Genomic DNA, 23,960 nt, shown 5'->3' on the forward strand with positions numbered 1-23,960 from the left:
GAACCAGTGGGGTTCACTGTTTCCCCACACCCTGTGGTTCTGGGCACTTCTTAGGAGAGGAGTCTGTGAAAACCCTTCTCTAACTTCATCCAGAATCCCTCAGGAGCACTGGGGGTGAGAATGCCGCCAGAAGTGCAGGGGTGCAGAGAACCAACTGCTGGAAAGTTTCCAGTCCTGCAGATAGGAGCCTTCTAAGACGGTGGTAGGTTTTCCACCCAGAGTACTGAGGCCACATCTGGGTCTTCCAGCCCCTCCCAGCAGCCCCCAGACCCTTTGAGAGCTGCCTCCTCCTGGGCTGCTCACGCTTGGCTCCTCCCTGCAATCTGGAAGGGAGGTGGGCAGCCCTTCCACAGCTCCTTCCTATGACCGTCACTCATGGTAGGGACAGGCTGGCGGACAGGCAGACCGGGGGGCAGGAGGGCAGGGGTGACTGGCCAGTAATAAGAGGAAGAAGCAGGGGAGAGCAGGCAGCAGTGCAGAATAAAGAGGTGTGGGCTGGGGCCCTGGGCCGAGCAGCCTCCATCCCTGCAAGCCCTGGGTCTCCTGGGTCTCTGTTCCTTGTCTATGTAACCTGCCACAGGGCTTGTTCTGGGGTTTGAATGAGAGGGTGTTTGAAATCACCTACCGTGTTTCCCTGAAAATCAGACCTAATCGGAAAATAAGCACTAGCGTGATTTTTCAGGAGGACATCCCCTGCACATAAGCCCTAATGTGTCTTTTGGAGCAAAACTTAATATAAGACCTGGTTTTATTTTCAGGGAAACATGGTAGCACTGCACCTGCACAGGTGGGAGACAGCAGGCGGCTGCTCTGCACAGGAAAGCTTCTCTGAGGCCGTCTGTCTGGAGGCTGCATTTGGCCCAGCCTGGAACTGGGATTTTAGCTGCCTGGCTTTGCACACACAATAATTAATGACTCTGCCCAGAGAACTTCACAGTTCTCTCAACGTGACTGCCATCCTGATTCTTTGTTGGGTGTTCCTAACTAAAGCTTTGACACAGCTAAAAACAAATGATCTGGAATCAAATGGTTGGGAACCCCGGAAGCATCTCTCAGGACTCCAGGATTCTGAGGCACACTGAGCTAAGTGGAGGGAGCCCCACAGAGGAAGAGGGGGTCTTGTCTTGCAGGGTCTGTCCACGTACTGCTGGTGCCCACATCCTTAGTCCCGACCCACACACCATGCCCCACCTCTGCGCACACCCTCTGACTCCCAGCCACCTGTCCCTGTGCCCTACTCTATGACTCTCCTTGGCTACCACACAGGAGGTCTCAGGCAGGGGGTGAGGGTCTGGAACAGCCCTCATCCAGAAGGGACAGGAGCTGCTGCATAAATACATGTCCTCCAGCCTCTCTAGAGATGGCTCTGAGGGCCTTTCCCGTGCCTTGTAGGGTCTCCTGGGGTTTCCAGAGGCTGGAGCTCCAGCAGCCATAGGTGGGTAGGCTACCTTTGTTGGTTCCCTCCCTTCTGGTCTCACTCCTACTCTCCTGCGTGGGCCTCCAGCAGCCACCCCTAGGCAACTCCTGGCCTTGTTTGTGTCCACCTCTGGGCGAAGCAAGGAAGATAGCACCTGGCCACTCATTTGGCCCTTGCTCCCGGACAAGTCATTCCACCTCCCAGAGCCTGTTTTCCATTCTCAGAATCCAGGTAGGAGTTTAGCCCACCTGCAAGGCTGATGTGATCAGGAGGGGGAGCCTGCCGGTGAATGGTTTGAGGCTTTCGGGCTCTGTTTCCCAAATTGTCGCCTTAGACTACCCAGAATCGCCTCCAGGAAATGTGGGGAGCCTGACCCAAAGGGAGAAATCAGGAATGGAAATCTGTCTTCATTTAAAGTTTTGATATTTTGCTCATTATGGATTTTTGTCATTGATTCTAATATTTTCAATATTGGGTTAAAATGATTTATCTTGAATACTGAGTTCTTTGGTGCCCCCCCTTAAATTTTGTGCCTAAGCATTTGCCACCCGACTCCTGATCATGCAAGCCTTCATTTTCACAGTCACTCCAGGTAATTCTGATCTATTTTAAAGTTGGAGACCCTCTGCCTGAAGGGTGATGATTAATAAGTCACAGCAGACCTCAAATGGCTGAGATCAAGGAAAGTGTATAGTCTGGGTGCTTTTTGTTGCAAGAAACAGAAACCTCAGCTACAACTGGCTTAAATAATAAGGAAATTTATTATCAAATAGTCCAGAAGTAGGGTGGGTTTCAAGGTTGATTGATTCAGCAGCTCAACAGTGCTCTGAGGGACCCCATCCATTCCATCCTTCTGTGTCCCCCAATGTCAGCGTCATCCTCAGGGTGGTAGCCATAAGGCAGTGGCAATTTCAGGGTCACCTCCAGACACTGCAGGGGAGAGAGTTTCCTCCCCGCACGTGGGAGCCAGGGAAGTCCCCAGAAGCCCCTCCCCTCACATCTCAGTGGCTGGGGTTGGATCACACGCCCACACCTGGGCCAATCACCAGCAAGGGAATAGGTTCTTTCTGAAGAGGCAGAGGGCTGGGAGCTGGGGAGGCTGGGTCCAGTGCAAGACCAGGCCCAGGAATGGCTGGAGTTGAAAGGGATGGAGATTTAAACTAAGTGGGGGTTGTGCTTACAAGAAAGAAGAGGGGGATAGTGCAGGGTGAGGTGGTGGGCCAGCGGTTCAGGCACACAGGGTTGCCTGTGGAGATTCCAAGAAGGTGTTTCAGATGAATCTGACAGTGAGTTCCTTGCTGACGGGCAGAGCCACCTTTGTGCGGATGGAGAAAGGGCCATTGCCCCTGATGCTGCGTACCTGCCTCCCTTGCCTGTTGGCTGGCACAGTGCTTCCCTGCACAACTTTATACATCTGTCCCAATGCCAGGTGGATAAAATGATCCCACAGCCTCCTCTTGGCCTTCCTGGTGTGTCTGTGCCTGGGCTCTGGGTGAACCTCCCCTTCTGCGAAAAGAAGCCATCCCTGGATCTGGCTGGATTGGGCCAGTCTTGGGTGAGGGTCCAGGGAAGAAAGCCAAGAGAGGCTCTGCAGGGGCAGGAAGCTTCCTGGCTGGAGCCAGGACTTTCTCTGCTGTAGGTTTCTTTCCCTTCATGGTCACCTTAAAGCCCTGGAACCTGATGCCCATACCAAGCTCAGCTGATGGCCAGGGTGGGACGCCACAGGCTTGGCCCCGAATGTTATCCTTATTCCCGGCTTCCCTTGTATAGCCACCCCTCTCTCACTTCCCAAAAGAAGGTCTGGTCCCATAGTCTCCTCACTTGCAGCAAACACATCTGTTAACAATTCTGGCGGTTTCCAGGTTTTGCTTGCAACAAAATTGAAGGAGGCCTATGGACTTGTCAGCTGATAGTTATTCAAGGCATCTAACTGTGGGAAGAAGGCCACAGTGATGTCACTAGAGCACAGCAGCCTTTCATCCTGATCTATTTATATGATTGAGGTTTCTTGGGCTTTCACTTTAAAAACCCACAATAGGAATGGAATTAATATTGAACCCTGTCTTTTCCTGGCACTAAGTAATGTTCATGCACAAATACACAAACTACTCAAAAAAAAACACTCTGCTTCATCCCTCTTTTTAGAAGAGGTATTTTCAATAAAAATATACTTCTGTGTTTAATAATTCTCAAAATGTGTATGAAGTTCACATTGTTTGTATCAGTTACATACTACTGATAATTGTAAGGATAACCCAAACCAGAAGACAAACACATTTTAACACAGGAAAATGTTTAAATCTTGACATTTGGGTTTATTTACATAGTGTGATAGGGGAATCAAAAGACTTGCAAACTGAACATATCTTAGGATAAAATTCTGTCAGGTGAAATGGAAATATGCATTAAGAGGGAAAAAGGAGCTGTGTAAAACTCCAGGTGTTAAAGAAGAGGCAATTCGTGTATGTTTTGACTATTGCACACACCCTTTAAAATGTCATTGATATCTCTTTTTTTCTTTGATCTGCTGTTTTTTAAATTAATATAACTTATTTTTCTGATTAGTTTGGGTTTACAGAAAAATTGAGCAGAAATCATGGAGAGTTCCCAAATATCACCATCCCCCCAGTGCCCCATATTATTAACATCTTTCATTGGTGTGACAACTTGTTACAATTAATGAGCCAGTACTGATACATGGTTATTAATTAAAGTCCACAGTTTACACTAGAGCCCACTCTTGGTGTTGTACATTCTATGGATTTGGACACATGTATAATAACATGTATCCACCATTATAGTATCATACAGAGTAGTTTCACGGCCCTAAAAAGCCTCTGTGCTCTGTCTATTCATGCCTCCCCCCCACAACTTCCGGCAACCACTGATCTTTTTATTGTCTCTGTAGTTTTGCCTTTTCCAGAATTTCATAGAGATGGAATCATGCAGTATGTAGCCTTTTCAGACTGGCTTCTTTACTTGCAATATGCACGTAAGTTTCCTCCAGGTCTTTTCATGGCTTGAGAGCTCATTTCTCTTTATGGATGAATAATATTCCATTGTCTGGATGGACCACAGTTTGTTTACCTCTTCACTTTTTGAAGGACATTTCCGTTTCTTCCAAGTTTGGGCAAGAAAGCTGCTATAAACATCTCTGTGCAGATTTATGTGTGGACATAAGTTTTTAATCCTTTGGGTAAATAACAAGGAATAGGATGGCTGGGTCGTATGGTAGGAACGTGTTTCATTTTGTAAGAAACTGCCAAACTCTTCCAAAGTGGCTGTGCCATTTTGCATTGCCACCAGCAGCGCATGAGAGTTCCTGTGGCTCCACATCCTCATCAGCATTTGGTGTTGTCAGTGTTCTAGATTTTGGCCGTTTCTAAGAGGTGTGTAGTGGTATCGCGATTGGCATTTCCCTGCTGACATATGATGATGAGCCTCTTTTCATGTATTTATTTGCCATCTGTAGATCTTCTTTGGTGAGGTGTCCGCTCAGACCTCCTGCTCATTTTTTAACTGGCTTATTTGTTTTCTTACTGTTGAGTTTTAAGGGTTGTTTGTATAATAGTCCTTTATCAGATAATGTATTTTGCAAATATTTTCTACCACCCTGTAGCTTGTCTTTTCATTCTCTTAGTACCATGTATCCCTGAAAATAAGACCTAGCCAGACAATCAGTTCTAATGCGTCTTTTGGAGCAAAAATTAATATGAGACCCGGTCTTATAGTAAAATAATAAAATCAGGTCTTATACTAATTTTTGCTCCAAAAGACTCATTAGAGCTGATTGTCCGGCTAGGTCTTATTTTTGGGGAAACACGGAATGTCTTTTGCAAAGCAGAAGTTTTAAAATTTAACAAAGTGCAACTTACCAAATTTTTCTTTCATGGGTTGTGTTCTTGGTGTTGTATCTAAAAGTTCATTGTTTCAGCTAAGGAGCTGTGTGAAAATTTAGGTGTTAAAGAAGAGTTTATTCATGCATTTTTAAGTAGATAATGGTGGCTATCAAATCACTATGGTTTCATCAGCCACGCTTTTATTTTAGAATATCCATATTTGCAGTATGTCAGATTTTCTACTGTTGGCAGCTATTAAGCTTCTGTTGAGGTGTTTTAGATGTAACAAAAACATATCTGAGGGAGTGTGTAGTCACTCAAAATTAATTTTAAAGACCGGTGGGTCTGCAGTGGCTGATGGCGTGGACTCCTGTGCCAGGGTGGCCTGGTCAGAGCCCAGCTCTGCCAAAGGCCAGCCTATTACATTTGAGTACCCAAGCACGCTGGGCCCCAGTGTCCATCAGGCAAATGGGGCTGGTGGCAAGACCCATTCCCGGGATGGTGGTGAGGGCCACATGGAAATGGCAGGTGAAGCTTGGTGCACCTGGCTAGGGCTCTGTATGGCAGTTCCTGCCAGTGTCAGGGGGAAGAAAGGGCCTTTACTGCACAGGGATGTTTCTAAGTTGTGTCTTTGTCAAAACCCTGAGCTGGGAACTGCGGGGTTTGGGAAAGAAATTAGATGTGGGTGCAGCTTTTTAGGGTTCCCCATCCAGGAGGACCAGCATGTGTGGAAGCAATAGAACTTGCAGTTGGAGAAGACCAGACAGGGGTTGTTTTCTAAGATACTTCAGGGGCAGGGCCTCAGAAGGAGCACCCAGCTTCAAGTAAGAAAATCTGGGTGCTGGCCCAGCTTTGTCACTGTGCACCCTCAGGCAGAGCATGTTTGCTCTCCGGGAGATGAGGGTTGGGAGAACTAGAAACTGAGGAAGAGCTGGCTTCACCTGGGGAGGCCACAACCCAGGAAGAAGGACAATGACTTTTTTTTTTCCAATTTCACTGGGGAACATTGGGGAACAGTGTGCTTCTCCAGGGCCCATCAGCTCCAAGTTGTTATCCTTCAATCTAGTTGTGGAAGGCGCATCTCAGCTCCAAGTCCAGTTGCCATTTTTTCAATCTTAGTTTCAGGGGGCGTAGCCCACTATCCCATGCGGAAATTGAACTGGCAACCTCGTTGTTAAGAGCTCACACTCTAACCAATTGAGCCGTCCAGCTGCCCCTCCGGAAGCTCAGCGGCAGCTCGTTGTCTTCAATCTAGTTGTGGAGGGTGCAGCTCACTGGCCCATGTGGGAATCCACCCGGCAACCTTATTGTTCAGAGCTCGCGCTCTAGCCATCCAGCCGCCCTGGACAGTGATTTTTAAGTGACTTGGACTCCTGCCTCTATAGACACTGGCACATTGGGGCTGCACAGGGGTGGGCACCCTGACTCCCAGCTCCACAGCTCTCTGCTGCATATCTCCTGCTCTGGACCCCTCCATCCAGCACTTCAGGGTGGCTCTTTTCCTCGGTGCTCTCTTGCCCATGATTGGGTCTCCTGGTCAGTGAGTTTTGCGTTGCCCACCAGACTGCATACATGTTTTGGGCAGGGATGGGATTCTACTTAAATGTCATCTCACAGTGCCCAGGAGTTGTTACTGGGTCATTTCCAACGTGAGAAACCAATCCATGGGAGGCAACAGGGAGACCAAGTGTGTGAGAGAGCAGCATGGGCATTCAACCTCCACCTGTGTGGGCTGTGTGGCTGTGGATGAAACGTGCAAATTGTTAGTCCCTCTACCTGTAAAATGGGGGTTTGTGGGGACAGAGTCCCAGAGAGCAGGTTCCAGGCTCTCGGCCTCATATGGAAAGGTGCTGGCTCGGTTATTAGATGGCCATCAGCTGTAATCAGATGGCCACCTGCTGTGGCTGGGTGGCCATCAGCTGTTACCAGTTAACCATTAGCCACTAATATAACTGTCGTGGCTACACTGGCAAGGGGGTTGGTTGGTGGGCAGAGAAGCGGAGGGCGGATTGCAGATTGTGTTGATCCTACTTCCTGTATCTCGCCCAGCAGCCAGGGAGACTGGGGTGCAGGAAGACCCCTCGTTGGGGTATTGGCGGATGTTTGCTTTTGTGTCTTGACCAGCCGCCATGGAGAATATAGTTGTACGAACTCCCCTATCTATGGCTCCGTTGTTGTTCCTTTTTGGCCTCACCATATCCTGTGTTCTTGTGCGGGGAGCGGGACCAGAGACACTGCATGACAGGGTTCCACTAACATCTTCCTGGCAAGTGGATGAAAAGTCGGAAAATGCAGAGATGGTACTCAGCTCAGCGCCTGCCGCTACCAAACCCTCTTCCATGCTGACAGCTACTGTGATGTGGCTGGGCTGGACTGGCTGTCAGTCTGACCCAGTCACAGCAGAGGAAGAAGCCCTGCCTCTGCTGGCTTCTTTCGTCCCACCTGCCACAGTTCTCTCAGGTGGGAACAAAGGAGCCTTTTGAACTGACACAGGCCCAGAGCGTGGCCTCCAATAATTGCAGTTTTATTCTCATTGTTTAGGGATCCATGATGTCTCAAATGGTTTTCAGCACCCTGCTCCAACCAGAGAAGTTGCAGTTGGCAATTTAGCACAAAGAACTGAAATAATGTGTTGTTTATAGGGGTGGAGCTGCAGGGGACCCCAGGCCCAAGTTGGGTCCAGCTTCAGCTAATGCTCCACATGAATTCAGTGGTTGTTTGGGGCAGCACTTAACCTCCCTACCCAGCTGAGAGCCCCTGAGGCTGCTCCAAGCTGTCTGTTTGTTGTTAAATCACCCCACCTGGCCCACTTTTTTGCACATTAACATCTCCAAAATCTAAAGGCATCTAGGGATAATAGCAAGGAGCATGTTCTTTCTTAGTAGCACCTAAAACAATGGTGCATCTTAAAATCAATGCTGTCTCAGAGTCCATGAAATAAAGGAATCAGTATCGATAAATATTGGTGCATAAAGACTGGGGCTTAAGCAACATACCTGCTGCTTTTAGATCCTCATTCTTCTGTGAAGAGGGGCTCAGGACCCTCTGCTCTTCCTCAGGGACTGGACTGAGCTCACACTTAAGCACATTCTGAAATCCAGGGGAATGTAGATACTGGACATTTTTGTTACAATTAAATCATTCACCACACGCCCTCTTATTTCTAAGAGGACAGAGGCCCGTCAGGTCAAGAGACTGGAGGAGGCTACACAGCTACTTGGTGACTCAGCTGACCAGACCCCAGCGCAGGGCCCCTGGGGGTAGCCACGGGAAGATGAGGTCCTTCCCCAAAGCCCCTCAGTCTGTATTTCTGATGGCTTCCTCTACCCAGCTCAGTTCTGGTGGACAAAGCTCAGTCAAAAAGAGGCCAAGGGTTAGGGAGAAACAGCTCCGTGGAGTAAACCAGAGACGAGGACAGTTTTTAGCACATTGCTGTATTTTTATACTTGAGAATTGGGGACCTTGGACCTTCGCATGCAGATTTATGCCAAATGAGATGCAAATCAAGGGCCTGCTGTTCTGAAGTTCCCTCTGTCTCCTAAGACCGTGACACTCGGACCCCAGCTTGTCTCTAAGAAATAAAGTGAGTGTGAGTTGGGGGAGGAAGGAAAGGAAAAGACACCAATTTTACTAAAATGCTCTAATCGGGCAAATGGATCAGCTATGCCTCAAAGCACTTCAGGGAAAGAGGTAAATCGGGTGGTGGGGGGAGCCAAGTGGGGTGAGGATAGGCCCGGGCAAAGAGAGACCTGGGGCATTTCTGAGGGCTGACAGTAAATGAATGATATGCAAATGAGCGCAAAGCACAAGCAGTTGCCTGGGTCCGCAGCGGCCCAGAAGCGCGGGATCTTGTGCCTTCTATATTTTCGCCTGGGTTAACTCCAGGCAGGACCCGGCGCTCTGGGCGCGCCGGCCAGGGCGGGCCTGCCGGGGCGGGTGGCGGGGGAGGTCGCCCCCTGCCGGCCGAGCGAGGAGGCGACCTGGCCCTTCCCGGGCCACGCGGCGGGCGGGCGAGCGGCGGGAGGAGGGGCGCCTGCCTCTCGCCTCCCGCCTGGACGCCAGACGCCGCGACTCCTAAAACTGTGAGGCGGGCCGCGGCGGACTGCTAGAGGTGGGTGTGTGCAGCGGTGCACTCAGCTCCAGGCCCCCGCCCGCCCGCCCGGGGCGCGGCCTGCCAAGCCGGCGGGGGTGGGCGCGAGCGAGGGGCCCGCCACGCACGGCACCCGCGCTCCCTGCACTGCACCCATACTCCTACCCACAAGACCCCCGCGTCCCCCCACCCCCACAGCACCCCGCGCTCCCGCACACTCACTCGGCGCTCCCCGCTCCGCCGCACCCGGCGCTACCCTCGCGGGCACCCTCCCCCACAGAGCAGCGCGCATCTCTCTCTCTAAGGCACCCTGCGCTCCCCCACTACAGAATAGCGCTCCCCCCCCGCACGGCACTCCACGGATCAGCACACACACCCCACTCCCACCCGCTGGATCAGTCCCCCACACTCGCACCCGCGTTCAGGGCCACTGGCTGCGCCCTAGAGCCCCCAGCCGAGTTCGCAGGGCGCGCCCTAGGGTCCACGGCTGCCCCAGGGCGGGGACGGGGGCGGTGGCTCGCGGAGCCCCTCTCCAGAGCCGGCCCCGCGCGGAGCCCCAGCCCCTCTCCAGCGGCCGGCGCCCCGGGGCGGAGCCGAGCGCGATGGGCGCCGAGCTGGAGGCAGGTGGCGCAGCGGCGGCGGCGGCGGGGGGCAGGAGGCGGAGGCGGAGCGCGCGGGGCGGGGGCCGCGGGGCCCCGTGAGACACTCGGGTGAGCGCGCGGCAGCCGGAGCCTGGCGCCCGCGAGCCAAAGGCGCGGCGGCTGGACCGGGCGCGGGCCGGGGAGGCCGGAGACCGCCCGGGGCGGTGCTCGGGCTTTGTTCCCGCGCGGGCGGCCGGGCGGGCGGAGCGAGCGGCCGGAGCCGAGCCCGGGAATGGCCCAGGCGGCCGCCCCGCGCGCCCCGGCCCCGCCGCGCGCCTGAGCCTGGTGCGGCGGGAGAAGACAGCGCGCGGATCGCCCCCAAGTTACGGAGGCGGGGACCGAGTTCGAAGGAAAAGACACTTCAGGAGCCAGGTCGCGAGAGTGCGATCGTCTCCGTCCGCCGGACCTCAGGACCGTAAGTGCCCCGTCTGTCCCGCGCGCCGCTGTCGTTCTCACCCCGACTTTGCCAGTGGCTGCCGTCCCGGGGTCTTCTCGCAGCCGCACCGAGTGCACCGGCCGCCCCGACACCCCCTCCCCACTTTGCAAAGTTGGAGCCCACTCAGCACCCACCCACTTGGGCTGAATGTCCCCCCACCCCAGGTGAGCCAAGAGCTTGATCTGCCCAGACATGTGGTCAAACTTAAGGTGGGAACTGCATTGGAAGGGTGGGGAGTTCCGCAGGCTCCCCTGGGGTGTCTGGGCTTCCTGACAAAGGCCCTGGACCCAGTGACAGGAGACTGGGAGGGGGCGAAGAGAGTGACCCTAGGAGAGATGGAGGTGCCAGTAGCCTGGCTGGAGAGGGGAACCAAAGCTCCGTCCAGCCCCTCCCCCTCTTGTTTTGGTTCCTGGTCCTGCCACCCAGGCGAATGGTGGTCAGGGGTTCAGCGGTCTTGGGGTGAAGTCTTCTCAGACACCCCCAGAGGGCCCATGCGTGGGAAGAGGGGCTGGAAAGACCTTCCCTGGGGTCCTGACATCCCTGGTGCCGCCGGTGCAGCCCCGTGGCAGCGATTATGCTCACACCCTTTGGGAACCGTCCATCTGCGTGTAGGGCAGGCTGAGAGCCAGGCTGTGGGAATGGCAGGGAGGGAGGTGTGAGCCGATGTAGAGGGACAGATGGCTGGAAATTCAGCCCTAGACGGGCTTACGTGGAACAGAAGGCAGTGGGGCTGGTGGAAAGCCACACTGTGAGCCACTGGGCTCTGAACACACAGCCCCAGGCTGTCCCTCCTTCTGGCCCCTAAGAACTGTGTGTGCTGGACCCAGCAGCCACAGAGTAGTAGGTAGATCCCTGTAGGTATGGGGACCCCTGCTTCCCCCTGCCAAAAACCCCCCAAAAAGCCTGTATTCTCCACTGTTAGGGCCAAGGCTTTAGGTCTGTTCCAGAGGCCAGGGAGAAAAATATTTTCTTTGAGAATAGAGGAGACCGTATGCTCCTGTGCAGGGTGAGCTGAATAACTGTCAGGCCCTGTCTTTGACCCTGTGGCCAGGATGCCGCTTCATTATGTCTAAATGGGCGTGTGTTTCCTCCCCTGGACCTAGAAACAGGAGGTTCCCAGGGCGGCCACCCTCAGAGGACAGGGTTTGGCTGGGGACAAAGGGGGGTAGCTATTCTGTGTCCTAGCATTGCTCTTGCAAGTTGCTGCAAGGTTTGAGAAACTTCTTGAGGTTGGGACCCCAAGGGGAGAGGTGGGCTGGACCCTCTCGGGCCTAGCCCTCACCTGTCCCAAACGCAAGGCAGGCCCTGGCATCCTTTCTCCAGCAGGGGCAGGGGCAGGGGCATGTCTTGCCCACAGTTCCTGGGCATGGTAGTAGAGAGCTGCACTGTGACATGCACTGGAATGGAGCTGTGTCATTTGCCCCACCCTGACCTTCTGTCCTTTGGATGGGGAAACCTGAAAACTCTAGTTGGGCCCAGGAGACAGAGGGTTCTGTTCTGTGCAGCCAAGCACGCTGTGCCTAAAGAGCCACGCTGTCTGGGGCTATGTTGCCAAGCCACTCTTGTATGTTGAAAGGGAAAAGGGGAGAAAGAGGACAAACTTCAGCCATGGGGACAGATGTGGCATTCTGTACTCCCCGAAAGCTAGACAGATGCAGGGCAGAGGAGAACATCACATCAGAAGCAGTGTTCTGGCGGAATCCGGCTCTCTCTGGCGGTGCCTTGATCTATGTGTGATGGGAGGAAGGGACAGTCACGTGCGCGTGGTACCCGCTTGCTCACAATCCCAGCCAGGGCTGGTGGGCTGGAGGATTTCAGCAGCATGTCTTCCTCCTGGACCCTTTGGGGCTGCCCACCAGCCTTTTCGGGTCCACAAGCTCTACCACTGTCACCGGGTTATCCTCATAATTGAGTTACCACCTCCAGGAAATCTCTCTGATTTGGCTCCACATATTTTCATTTCTGCATGACTGGAAGAAATTAATTTTCCTTCCTACGCAAGGATCTGGAGACGCCGGAAGGCTGGGTCACTAATCCGCAAGATTCAAGCCAGCAGGGCTGGCACCTCTCAGAGGGCCAGCCAGCCGCTGCTCCCCAGGGGTGGCAGGAAGGGTGGGGTCTGGGCGAGGCATTTCCCTACCCCTTGAAACCATTGTGGGGCTCCTGTCCGACCTCCCCTTCCCCTGTGGCTCCGTAAGTGGGTTGAGTGTGGGGTCGTCTGATTCATCCTTAGCTTCCCATGGCACCAGGATATCCAGGATGGTGGCTGCATGTAACTGATCTGAAATCTCTCGCCAGTCATTGTGTGTGTGTGCACACATCAATGTGTTTAGAATCCAAAACATGGACGAGGCTCTGTGACCCATCTCCCTGGGGTATGGTGAAGAAATGCACATAGTAGGTTCTTAATTAGTGGCACTCTCAGGGAGGGAACTGGCATTGCCGTGGGAGAACTCTGTCGTGCTTGTTGCTCCTGCACTTATGCCGCCCGCTGTACTCACCTGTGCGTGTGTCTGTCCCCGCTAACAGTCCGAGTGTCAGCATCTTGTTGAGCAGTTACTGTTGGCCAAGCCCCACTCAGCACTCACACTCGCTGTCTGAATGTGCGTGACACCTGTGAGGCTGGTGGAACTTTCTCTAGTTCACAGATGCCCAGAGAGGTGCAGGCCCCTCAAACTCAAGAAGGGAGCGGGTCTGACTGCCCGCCCCCTTGCCCCACACTGCATGACCGCGGCCACCTGGCCTTTGGCCCCAGCCCCTGCGCTGGCCTTCCTTTGCCCAAGGCCCTCCTGTCCTCATCTCTGGCCTACATGTCAGCATTCCTCCCACACCTGCAGGGACAGGTGGCTGGCTGCTTGGTGCTGACAGGGGTTAATGCCCCAGATGTCAGAACTCTCACCTGGACTGGCCTCAGGCAAGTGGGGCACAGCTGTAACTGACATCAGGGGCTATCTGGGGCCAGGGGGGAGGGAGAACACCTCTGCCCTGTCTGGATCATGGAGGCCCAAGGCCAGCCCTATCCCATCTGTTCCCAGTTCTCCTTGGGCTCTGACCGGCCCCATCCTCTCCCACTACTCCAGGTGGGGGAGGGGGAGAGCTGGGAGGGGATCATTGTTGTTCAAGACCCTCTAAGAGCCACTGAACATTGTCTGGCTACTATAACAGGGCATCCAAACATAGCATAACATTGGTAGGAATCCATATCTGGGCAGCTGGTGTCACCTCCCAGGCTTTGGGGGAAGGGGGCATCCTGAGTTCTGTCACTTGTAAATGCAAGAGTATGGCCTTGCCATGACTTCACTTATTGCACTGGCCATGACAAGTGTCTGTCATCCACTGCTCATTCACTGGGCAGATAGTGAATGAACTCCTATGTTGTGCCAGGCAGGGGGTAGAGTAGTATTAATGAGTACCAACAAAAGCTTACACTGTGCCAGGCTGCTCACGGGCATGCTTCCTTTCATTTGACCTTACAACAGCCCTGAAGGTGGGCACCGCTGCTGTTCCGTTTTCCAGACAGAGATGCTGAGGCCCAGAGAGTTCCATCAGAGGCAGGTGGGCAGGTGCCACACTGCTGCTCCTGTAGCGTGGACAGGCCCCTGGAGCTTTCCCCACGTTCTGAATCTGGAGGGACAGTGTGGGGCCTGCAAGCACAGACTTACTCAGAGTTCCTACAAATCCGATATACATCACATGAGGAGCCACTGGGCCCGAGGGAGGGGCAGGAGGAGGCTGGAAACTCCTGATTGGTGGGTGTCCATCTGGGGTGTGGTCTTTGAGGGCCCGGGCTCCCTGGGACCAGTTCACAGGGGTTGACTGAGGCTCTTTTCTGAACTGTGTCACAGCTTTTGGGGGACTGGGTCTCCCGGATCCGGGCCAGGCTGGATGGGCACCATTCTGTGTATTCCAAGAAATCAGTCATTGCTGGCTTATTCTTGCTTATTCTTCCAGCTCTTGGTTTTCCCAGGACTGTTTGGGACAATGAATTACACCTCCAAATCCTTTCTTAGGGTCATGCCCCCAGATTTTTGAACAAAACAAGCAGGCCTGATTCTGCTTTTACAGTTCTCTGAGACAGGGTCCCCCCTTTACACGGGGCCCGGATAAAGGCTCGTGATGGGCAGGGGCTGCAGGGGAAGGCCCAGCCCCCAAGTGCCTCTGAGGGCCACCTTTAGCCAAGAACGCTAATGCAAGCAGGGCTCTGCTGTCTGGAAACAAATTCCTGGAGTGGAAGCCGCCCTTTGCAGCATCACTGGGTGGAAAGACACAGGCGGAGACCTGGCGTTCGGGATGGAAACTTTTGATGATGAAAGTGATAAATAATTGGTGCCTGGTTCCCACTTCTGAGTTCACAGCCAGACCCGGGGAGCAGGGTGTAGGATTGGGCTGGAGCCTCAGACGTGCGAGAATCAGAACGTGCTTCCCGCCTTGCTGTTTGCAGCACGGCTTCCTGCAGCAATAAAACAGAAGTTAAGACTTCTGCTTTTCGTAATTCGTGGGACCTCACGGTGAGCCAGATGTCACTGGAAGGAAAACAAAGATGCGTAATAAGGAAGATGTCTCTTTGCCGAGACGCCAGCGCCCCCTCTGCTGCTCAGCCACACACTCTCGGCCGCCTGTGTCTGTCCCTTTCACTGTCCACACTGTCAGCCTCCCAGAGTCAGGTGCTCAGAGGCTCTCAGGCTGCCCCTGAGGCTGAGTGTGGTGAACGTGGCAGGAGGAGGTTGGGGGAAGATGTCTGGGCACTGAGGCATTCTTCTGTTTACTTAGGCAGAGAAAAGTCCACAATGCGGGCAGGGCAGGAGGAGAACGGGCTGGAGACACTCCTGGACCTCCCAGGGGCAGGGCAGGAAGGTTCCTCGTGCCCCAATGGCCCTGGGCCACGTGTGGGACTCACAAGGAAGCCCTCTTCTGGTGGGCCTGACCTGGGAGCAGCCAGGAAAGGGAAGTCCTCAGCTACTTGGGCCGCTCGTACAGGCGGGGAGGGGTGGTGTCGAGAGGCAGGGAAAATCATCCGGACCAGAGCCGGCCTCCGTCCCCTGCCCGGCTCGGGGAGCCTCTACCCCGTTCACTGAAGCAGTGCGGAGGGGGGATGGGCAGCACACTGGCTCCTCTGAGCCCCCCTGGTTGGATTTGAGCCCCTATTCCGCTCCCAGCAGCTGTGTGACCATCAGCCAATCACTCATCCTCTCTGTGTCTCTGGTTTCAAAAGCAAAATGCAGTCACAGGGCTCCTGTCTCTTCGGGTTGCGATGAGGTGTGAAAGGTCCCTATGTGTCTGGCCTGTGGACATGGCTGTCACGTCTCTCTGGGAGGACACCAAGTGCCACCCTGGGGTTCATTGGTGGGTAGGGCATCAGCTGGCTCTGCACTCAAATCCCGTTTCTCCCTCCCAGTCCGCCCTGTGCAGGGGCTTCCTCTCCCTGTGCCTGTGTCCTGCGCAGCCCAAGCCCCCATGCCTGCTGACCTGCCTCCTCACACATGGGGAGACAGCAAGTGCAGAGCCAAGCTCTGTGTGCTCTGTGCCACCCGGGGACACAAGCTTCATTCCCCTCCCATTTCGCGGAGTTTGAAACTGAGGCTGGGCTCATCGTGTCCCATAGCTATTTGGTGGTAGAGGTGGGATTTCAACTCAGGAACCCCGTCATCTGACTCCAGAGCCTCTGTGTTTTTGCCACACCAGGTCCCCAAACAGATGGCAGGGACTTTCCACCAGTCCTTGGGGTTCCAAGGCTCTTGCCTCTTGCCAGAGGGTCAGCAGCTCCCTCTGTGGACCATGGCTGGACTGTCACCTGGCCTCAGGGGTCCTTTTGTGTGTGACTGCACAAGTGGGGGTGTATGTAAATGTGAGCATATAAAGTATATGTGTGCAGGTGTGAAAACCAGGCAGAAGAAGGAAGTGTGACCTCCACCTGAGTGTCCTGGAGCACGCGTAGGAGAGTCCATGGCCAGTGTAGGTGGCCAGAGCTGATAACAGCTGAAGAGTGCGTGCCAGCTTCTAAGCCCCACCCACCTGTCGGGGCCCCGCTGCACTGTGACAACAGGGGAACATTGTCTAAGTATGACCAGGGCTCAGGTGGGGCCCGGCACAGAATGAGAACAGATCTGCCCCACCCAGGACCCACACCCTAGAGACTGGAGTCGGAGCCCACTAAGGTCCCCAGCAATGGCCCCAGAGATGGGACTTTACCCCCAGGATGCCTGACACCACACACCACATGGACTGTCCTAGGATACCTGTCACTACACACTGGCACGGACTGTCTCAGATCATCTGTCACTACATACCTACACGGACTGTCCAAGGACACCTGTCGCTACCAGCTACATGGGCTGTCCCTAGATGCCTGTCACTACAGAGCTATGTGGACTGTTCCCAGGACACCTGTCACTACACTATTTCATGGACTGTACCAGGACACCTGTCACTACACACCTAATGGGCTGTCCCAGGACACCTGTCACTGCACATCAACATGGACTGTCCCAGGATATCTGTCACAACACAACTACATGGACTGTCCCCAGGACACCTGTCACTCTACACCTATTTGGACTGTCCCAGGACACCTGTCACTACACATACACATGAGCTGTCCCAGGACACCTGTCACAACACACCTAATGGACTGTCCCAGATCGTCTGTCACTACACATCTGCATGGACTGTCCCCAGGACACCTGTCACTCTACACCTATTTGGACTACCCCAGGACACCTGTCACTACACATCTGCATGGGCTGTCCCAGGATACCTGTCACAACACACCTAATGGACTGTCCCAGGACACCTGTCACTACATACCTACAAGGACTGTCCTAGGATTCCTGTCACTACACATCAACATGGACCATCCCCAGGACACTTGTCACTACACATACACATGGACTGTCCCAGGATACCTGTCACAACATACCTATATGGGCTGTTCAGGACACCTGTCATTATACATCTATAGGAACTGTCCCAGGCCACCTGTCACTGCACATCTATGTGTACTGTCCCATGGCGCCTGTCACTACACATCTATGTGGACTGTCCCATGGCGCCTGTCACTATGCGTCTACATTCACTGTCCCAGGATGCCCGTGACTCTCCGTGTGCATGGATTAGTCACAGGAGAGCCCAGTTCTGGGGATCAGACTCCCCAAATTCCAAACCAGCCCACATGTTAGCCCTTCACTTCGGCATTTTTGTGGCTTCTTGGGGCTTCATTTTCTTTCTGTCCATGTGAAACCTTTCTATCCATGATTGGAATTTCAACAATCATGGTCATTACAGAGCTGGTTGAGGGGCCGACCATAGTACCCGGCACCGCCTGGTTGGGGTGACTCGATATCCCTTTCTGAGTCAACGTCAGAGCTTGTTCTGGCCCTGGGAGCTTCAAGGTTGAGAGGATAGGTGAGGGTAGCTGTGAGGTCCTGGACCTGACCTGTATCACTGTCATGTACACGGAGGGCTTTTCCCTGATTTTAACAGAGCCTGAGACTCCTCCCGGTGCCACCTGAACCCCTTTCCTGTGTGGCATTCCTCACATCACAGTGGCCTTCAGCCTCATTAGACCTCTTGGTTTAGAAGGTTATTTGGTCAGACTTTCCCTTAGGGTCCCTCCTGTAGATGGGGTCCCTACGTATATGGGGTGTGTATTTTGAAGTAGAGATAATAAGGCCCTCACATCACCAGCCTGCTGGGGTCTGGTCTGTCCTCCTCATTCCCAGAACCACCAGCCCCAGGGCAGCCACCCTCCCTGCCCACCTGCCCAGTCCCCCGGGTGGAGAAAAGCACAGAGCCTGGGAAAGGGAGGCTATGGTCTTCCCACACTATTGCTGCCCGCAGGTCGGGTCCCAGCCGCCAAGGGATAAAGGTCAGCCTGGCCCCATCACACACCTGTGTCCCTCACACTGAGCTCAGGCTCCCCAATCCTGTGCTGTTAGCAATGCAAACAGGCTACTGCAGAGAGAGGATGGAGAGGTCACAACCTGCCTGGCCTGAGTCTCCCCACGGGGTGTTTTGTAATTGTGCTAAAATAACACAGAACATAAAATTTACCATCTTCACTACTTTTAAGTGTACAATTTGGTGACATTAGTACATTCACATTGTGCAACCAGTGCCATCAACCATCTCCAGAACTTCTTAAACTGCCACTCTGTCCCCATTAAGCGCTAACTCCCCATCCCCCTCTCCAGCCCCTGCTGACCACCATTCTACTTTCTGTCTGCGGATTTGACTCCTCTAAGGACCTTATATGAGTGGAATCATGTAGGATTTGTCTTTTTGTGACTGGTTTATTTCATTTAGCATAATGTCCCCAAGGTTCGTCCACGTTGTAGCAGGTGTCAGAATGTCCTTCCTCTTTAAGGCTGAATGATATTACTTTGTATGAGAGACTACGTCTGGCTTATCCCTTCTTCTATCGATGGACATTTGAGGCGCCCCACCCTTCGGCTATTGGGAGTATTGCTGCTATGAACATGAGCGTACAAATATCTCTTCGAAATCCTGCTTTCGTTTCTCCTGGGTATGTACCCAGCAGTGGAATTGCTGGGTCACGTGATAGTTCTCTTTTGAATTTTTTGAGGAACTTCCATACCACCATTTTAACCATTTTTAAGTATGCGATTCAGTGGCATTTAGCTCATTCCAACGTTGTACAACCATCATCGCCATCCCCAAAATTTTCATCACCCCAAAAAGAGACTTCGTACCCATTAGTGCTCCCCATCCCCCGACCTCCAGCCCCTGGCAGCCACTCATCTTTCCATCTCTAGAGATTTGCCTCTTCTGGACCTTTCATATAACTAGACCCATACAATATGTGGCCTTCTGTGACTTTTTTCATTTCACGTCATGTTTTTGAGGTTTGTCCGTGATGTTGCATGTGTCGTATGTACCTCACCCCTTTTTAATGACTGAATAATGTTTGACTGCGTGGATGGCACATGTTGTGTATCCATCATCAGCTGATAGATAGCTGGGTTATTTCAACCCTTTGGCAATTGTGAATGATCGGTGGTGAACATTAAGGTGCAAGGTTTTGTGTGGACATGTGTTTTCAGTTCTCTTTGGTATATACCTAGGAAAGGGATTGCTGGGTCATGTGGTCACTCTAGGTTTAATTCATTGTCCACTGGTTTTCAAGCGATGAATTAAGAAGAGCCACCTGCCCTGGTGGCCTGGGCTTCACTGAATATGCCACCGGGTCTTCCCACAAGTCTGTGAGGGTGGCCACCACCATCCTATTTCCGCAGGTGACAACATTGTGGCCTGGGGTGGTGAATGAAGTTGCCTAGGGTCACCGGCTGATGGGGACGCCCTCTCCGGGTGCTTGGAGAGGATTGTTTGAACAGCAGCAGCTCGTCTGCCTGCAAGCTGTCACTGTATTTGGTTCCACAAACAGTTACTAAATCTCCCCGGCACCTGTGTCTAACCTTCACAACATGAACAGGATTCTGCACCTGGTCTCCCAGCTTCTATCCTTGCACCCTGTGGGGGAGGTAGCTTGGGCTCTCCTCACATCCCATGCAGTGAGAGCCCCTTCAAAGCCAGTCAGATGTGGCCCCTCCAGGGACAGACCAGATTTTCAGGGTGGCTTTGAGGCCACACAACCCCGCCCCACAATTGTTCACTGAAATCCACCTTCCTTGCTATTTCTCAAGCGCAGGCATGTTCCCACCCCAGGGCCTTTGCACTGGCAGAGCCTCTGCTGCGGTGCCCTGCCCCCAACACCTACATGGCTCCCACCTTCCCCCCATCAGGTCTCGCTCAGGGGCCCACTCTTCAGTCAGCGCCCTACCCCTGCTGTTTTTCTATAGCACCCCCACCCTCCCTATGCTGTGCCTTTTCTTCTACGCGTCACTGCTCATCTCCCTCCTAGAAGGTCAGCTCTGGGAGGGCAGGACTTTTGTCTGTGTGTTCCCTGTTGCCCTCCAGAGCCCAGACAAGAACTTGATGCAGAAGGCCCTGGGGAACAGGAACACGTACCAGCTGGGGGCCCCCCACTACATCTCACAGGCACTGATGCCTAGGGTCCTTGGCTGGTGGGGACGCCCTTGCTGGGTACTTGGAGAGGCTTGTTTGAACAGCAGCAGCTCGTCTGCCTGCAAGCTGTCACTGTATTTGATTCCACCAACAGTTATCTCATCACTGAGTCTGCTTCCCAGCCCTGAGACTTGCCTGCACGGGCCCGTGGAGGGAGGCAGCTTGGGGCCAACCCGGGCAGTTGGCACACCTGACATTGTTCACTCTCAAACAAACGTTTCTTGAGGGCTCACTGCGGGCCAGTCTTCACTCCGAGGCAGGAGAAGGCACATCCGCACAGCAAGTCATCCCAGAATCACTCACTAGGACAGGCCCTGCGTGCTCACGGGGAAGTCATCCAGTTCTGACCGCTGTGGAACAGCCTACCTCAAGCTCAGTGGCTCAGAACAACCATGTACACACCGTGCTCCGAGTTGCTTGGGTCAGGAGTTTGGACAGGGCCTGAAGGGGACGCTGTGTCTCTGCCTCGGGATGTCCAGGGCCTTGGCCAGTGGCCTTGGCGGTTGGGCGTATTGCCACAGAAAGCCCGGCTCTGCAGGGTATCCTGGGCCAGTGTTGGTGCCAGGTGTGACCGGCTGTTGACAGAGCACCTCCACGTGGCCCTCCCTCTGGCTGCCAAGGACAGGGGAGTCCTCACACAATAAGGAGCCCATGTGACGTGGGTGGGAGGGGACCAGAGCCCACCTCCTGCAGGGAGATGCCCAGAGAAGTATGGAAGGTGTCAGATGTGACGTCAGGACGGGACCGTAGTGGTGTGGCCCCCATCAGCTGATGCAGCTGTTGTCCCTCTGGGAACCCTGGGCTGACCCCACACAAGGCAGGAGGCCGGTGGGGAGATCCCTGGAGAAGGACCCAGCCTTTCTGGATACAGGGCAAAATCAGAACACCCAGATCCTGGCTAGGGTGCACGAGATAATTATTTTTCATTTCTCTCCAAATCAGAAGACAATGTTGCTCTCTACGTGCAGCAAAAATTCAGTCCCTCCCTCCTCGGCCCACCCCTGTGGTGGGAGTGGCGGGACGAATGGGCCACCATCACCCTGTTTCCATCTATTATCTTCTCCCTAGACAAGGCTCAAGAGGCTGGCCCTGGGGTGGGGGTCACTGCTACCCAGCTCATGAGACACTGGCACAGAGCTAGGTGACATTTAACTGAGACATGTCTCCATTATAATGTGATTGATTTGGGTGCATATTTACTCTTTTCACAGATAACCATTGAGCGCTTGCTGCTCGTGGCCACTGTTCCAGAATCAAGTAGACAGACCACTACCCTTAAGGGGCTGCTCCTCTGGAGAGAGCCAGACCACAAATGAAGGAGACCAGGAGGGCCACAGGGAGGGTCTTAGTGGGTGGGAGGTCGCTGTCTGGCGAGGTCAGGCCTCGCTGATAAAGTAAGTGAGCTAAGGCCTGGAAGAGGTGGCCGTCGGTGCACAGCCTGTCTGGCATAGATGACAGTAGTGCAGAGGTCCTGAGGCACATCTGAGGACCAACAAGCAGGCCTTGTAGGTGGGAAGGTCCAGGGAGGTGACAGAAGGCCAGGATGGGAGCCGCATTGTGGGCGCTGAGGGCTTTGTCTAATCAGAGGTGGTGGCATGAATACTAAGGCATGAAAAGACTGTTTCCTGAGCCCAGCTTTGCGCGGATCCAGCCGTGAGGTTTTATCGTCTTGTGGGGTCGACCTGACTCCTCACCCTGATGACCACACAGGAGCAGCCACTTTGTCCCTGAGCAACATTCCCACTCGGAGCTGTACCGTCCCAGGCCTGCAGGCCTACCGTAGAGCATCCCCACCTGAGAGACCCCAAGGGGACTCCAGGGTCACTAAATCCTGCTGAGTGTGAGACCCCACAGGCACCTGGGACAGTCCCCCTGGTCTGTCTACAGCTCTGCGGGTGGCAGGTTCAGTGCTCACCCGTGTCCTTCCTGAGGAAAGCCCTTGGGTGATCACAGGTTACCTGTGTTGGTATGACGTGGCGAACCTCGGTGTCAAAGCTTTTCCCACCGCTTGGCCTGTGACCACCACCAAGCGGGAGGAGATGGAGAGACAGCTGCTTGTCCCCTGAAACCTGTCCTGTGCAGCGAAGGTCCAAAGACAGACATTTTGGAGACGAGGCTGGGCCCCGGACATTCTGAAGGAGTTTGGTGGTGAGGGAGAGGCTTGTCCAGCTAGCAATCAGAAGAGGAATTCATTATCCCTTTTAGGAACCAGAATAACCCTGACCTGAGCTGACATCCGCTCCTCGCCTCTTGGGCATCTGGCATGTTACTTCTCTGATCAGACCGCTGGCTCCAGCTTCCAGAAGCTCTGTGTTCTGGTTGGTATATCAGGTCTGAGCTAACTCCCTCACCGCAGCTTGCCACAATGATAGGTTTGTCCCCATTTCACAGAAGGAGAAAGTAAGTCCTACAAGCACTCTTGGAGCACTCATCTCTGCAGAGGCCACTCTGCAACCAGAGATGCTTCTCCTGCCTCCCGCCCCTGGACTGGCAGGGGCAGTCCAGGCGTGAGGACACTTTGGAATATGACAGGGAACTTTGTCTTTGCCCACTATCCTCCTTAGCCTCTCTCTTAAAAACAGTCATCATGAAAGCTTTCACACTACCCAGGTGGGGAGCATGTGCACCCCACAGCCTCGATGGCAGTCAGGGACCCCCACTTCTCAGCTTCAGAAAGTCTATCCTGAGGGGTACACAGGACATGGGGATGCAGTGGCCCCGAGAAGTTGATGTAGGTCTGGAACTCCCAGAAAAAAATGCATGGCCCAATTCTGCATGTGCCACAGCAGCTCATGGACATGCCTTGGCCCAAGCTGTCAGCATTCAGAGGGGAAACCCTGGGGCCAGGGGTGTGACCTCAGGCATGTCTCTACCCTCTCTGAGCCTCAGTTTTCCCTGCTGTCAAAGGGGGAGATGGCCTCCACCAGCCTCCGAGCCTCCTCCTGGGATAAGAAGAGCAGGAGGAAGGTACCCTCACACCTCCACAGAAAACCCCTCGAGGGCTGTTTTGACTCAGCAGGGCCCCACCCCAGATCTCAAAGTTCTGAGACCATTTTGTGGAAAGAGTCAAAACATCCAGAAGGTTCCCGCGCTCAGGAGAGAAGCAGTGGGGCCTGGCTCCTTGCTCGTCTACCCCAAAGCAGCTGCCACCACGGCTGCACCAGCGCCAGGCCCATCTGCCTGCCTGGCACCTTCCCAAGGCTGGGGGGAGGGGCCTGGGCATTGCTGGAAACAGACCCTTTGCCTCTGCGGACATGGTCTATTGTTCCAGGGTCAGGGGAGTGAGGGCTCAGGAGAGTGAGAGCTCATGGATGAGGCCATGCTGTGTGCCCCCAGGCAGGCGCCTGCCCTCTCTATGTTCCTTGGAATCAGTCAGGGGGCTGATGCAGCATGTGGACACTGAACGCTGGGCTTGACCACAGTGAACACTCACTGATTGGTGGCTTCTAGTTTCTCCCAGGACTGCCCCTCTGTTATAACTGTCCACCCCATTGCC

The 23,960-nt window shown here is 54.0% G+C and overlaps 1 protein-coding gene across 4 annotated transcripts in view; it reads left to right on the top strand.

Annotated features, from left to right (window-relative positions):
* The window catches only part of CBFA2T3 (CBFA2/RUNX1 partner transcriptional co-repressor 3), a 95,670-nt gene that overhangs the window by 23,300 nt on the left and 48,410 nt on the right, over positions 1-23,960 (top strand). The window contains exon 1 of one of the 4 annotated variants that reach the window (XM_019742678.3): positions 10,051-10,402. The exons of 2 other annotated variants lie outside the window; for them this stretch is intronic. The gene's annotated coding sequence lies outside the window, so the exon portion shown is untranslated. Of the gene's footprint in view, positions 1-10,050; positions 10,403-23,960 lie in introns of those variants that run through there. One more of the 4 variants, XM_088800196.1, reaches the window with a different exon arrangement.

The sequence above is a fragment of the Rhinolophus sinicus genome, chromosome 8 (genome assembly GCF_057876585.1).
Source record: "Rhinolophus sinicus isolate RSI-liver-muscle chromosome 8, RSI-T2T, whole genome shotgun sequence".
In the NCBI taxonomy this organism is placed as follows: domain Eukaryota; kingdom Metazoa; phylum Chordata; class Mammalia; order Chiroptera; family Rhinolophidae; genus Rhinolophus; species Rhinolophus sinicus.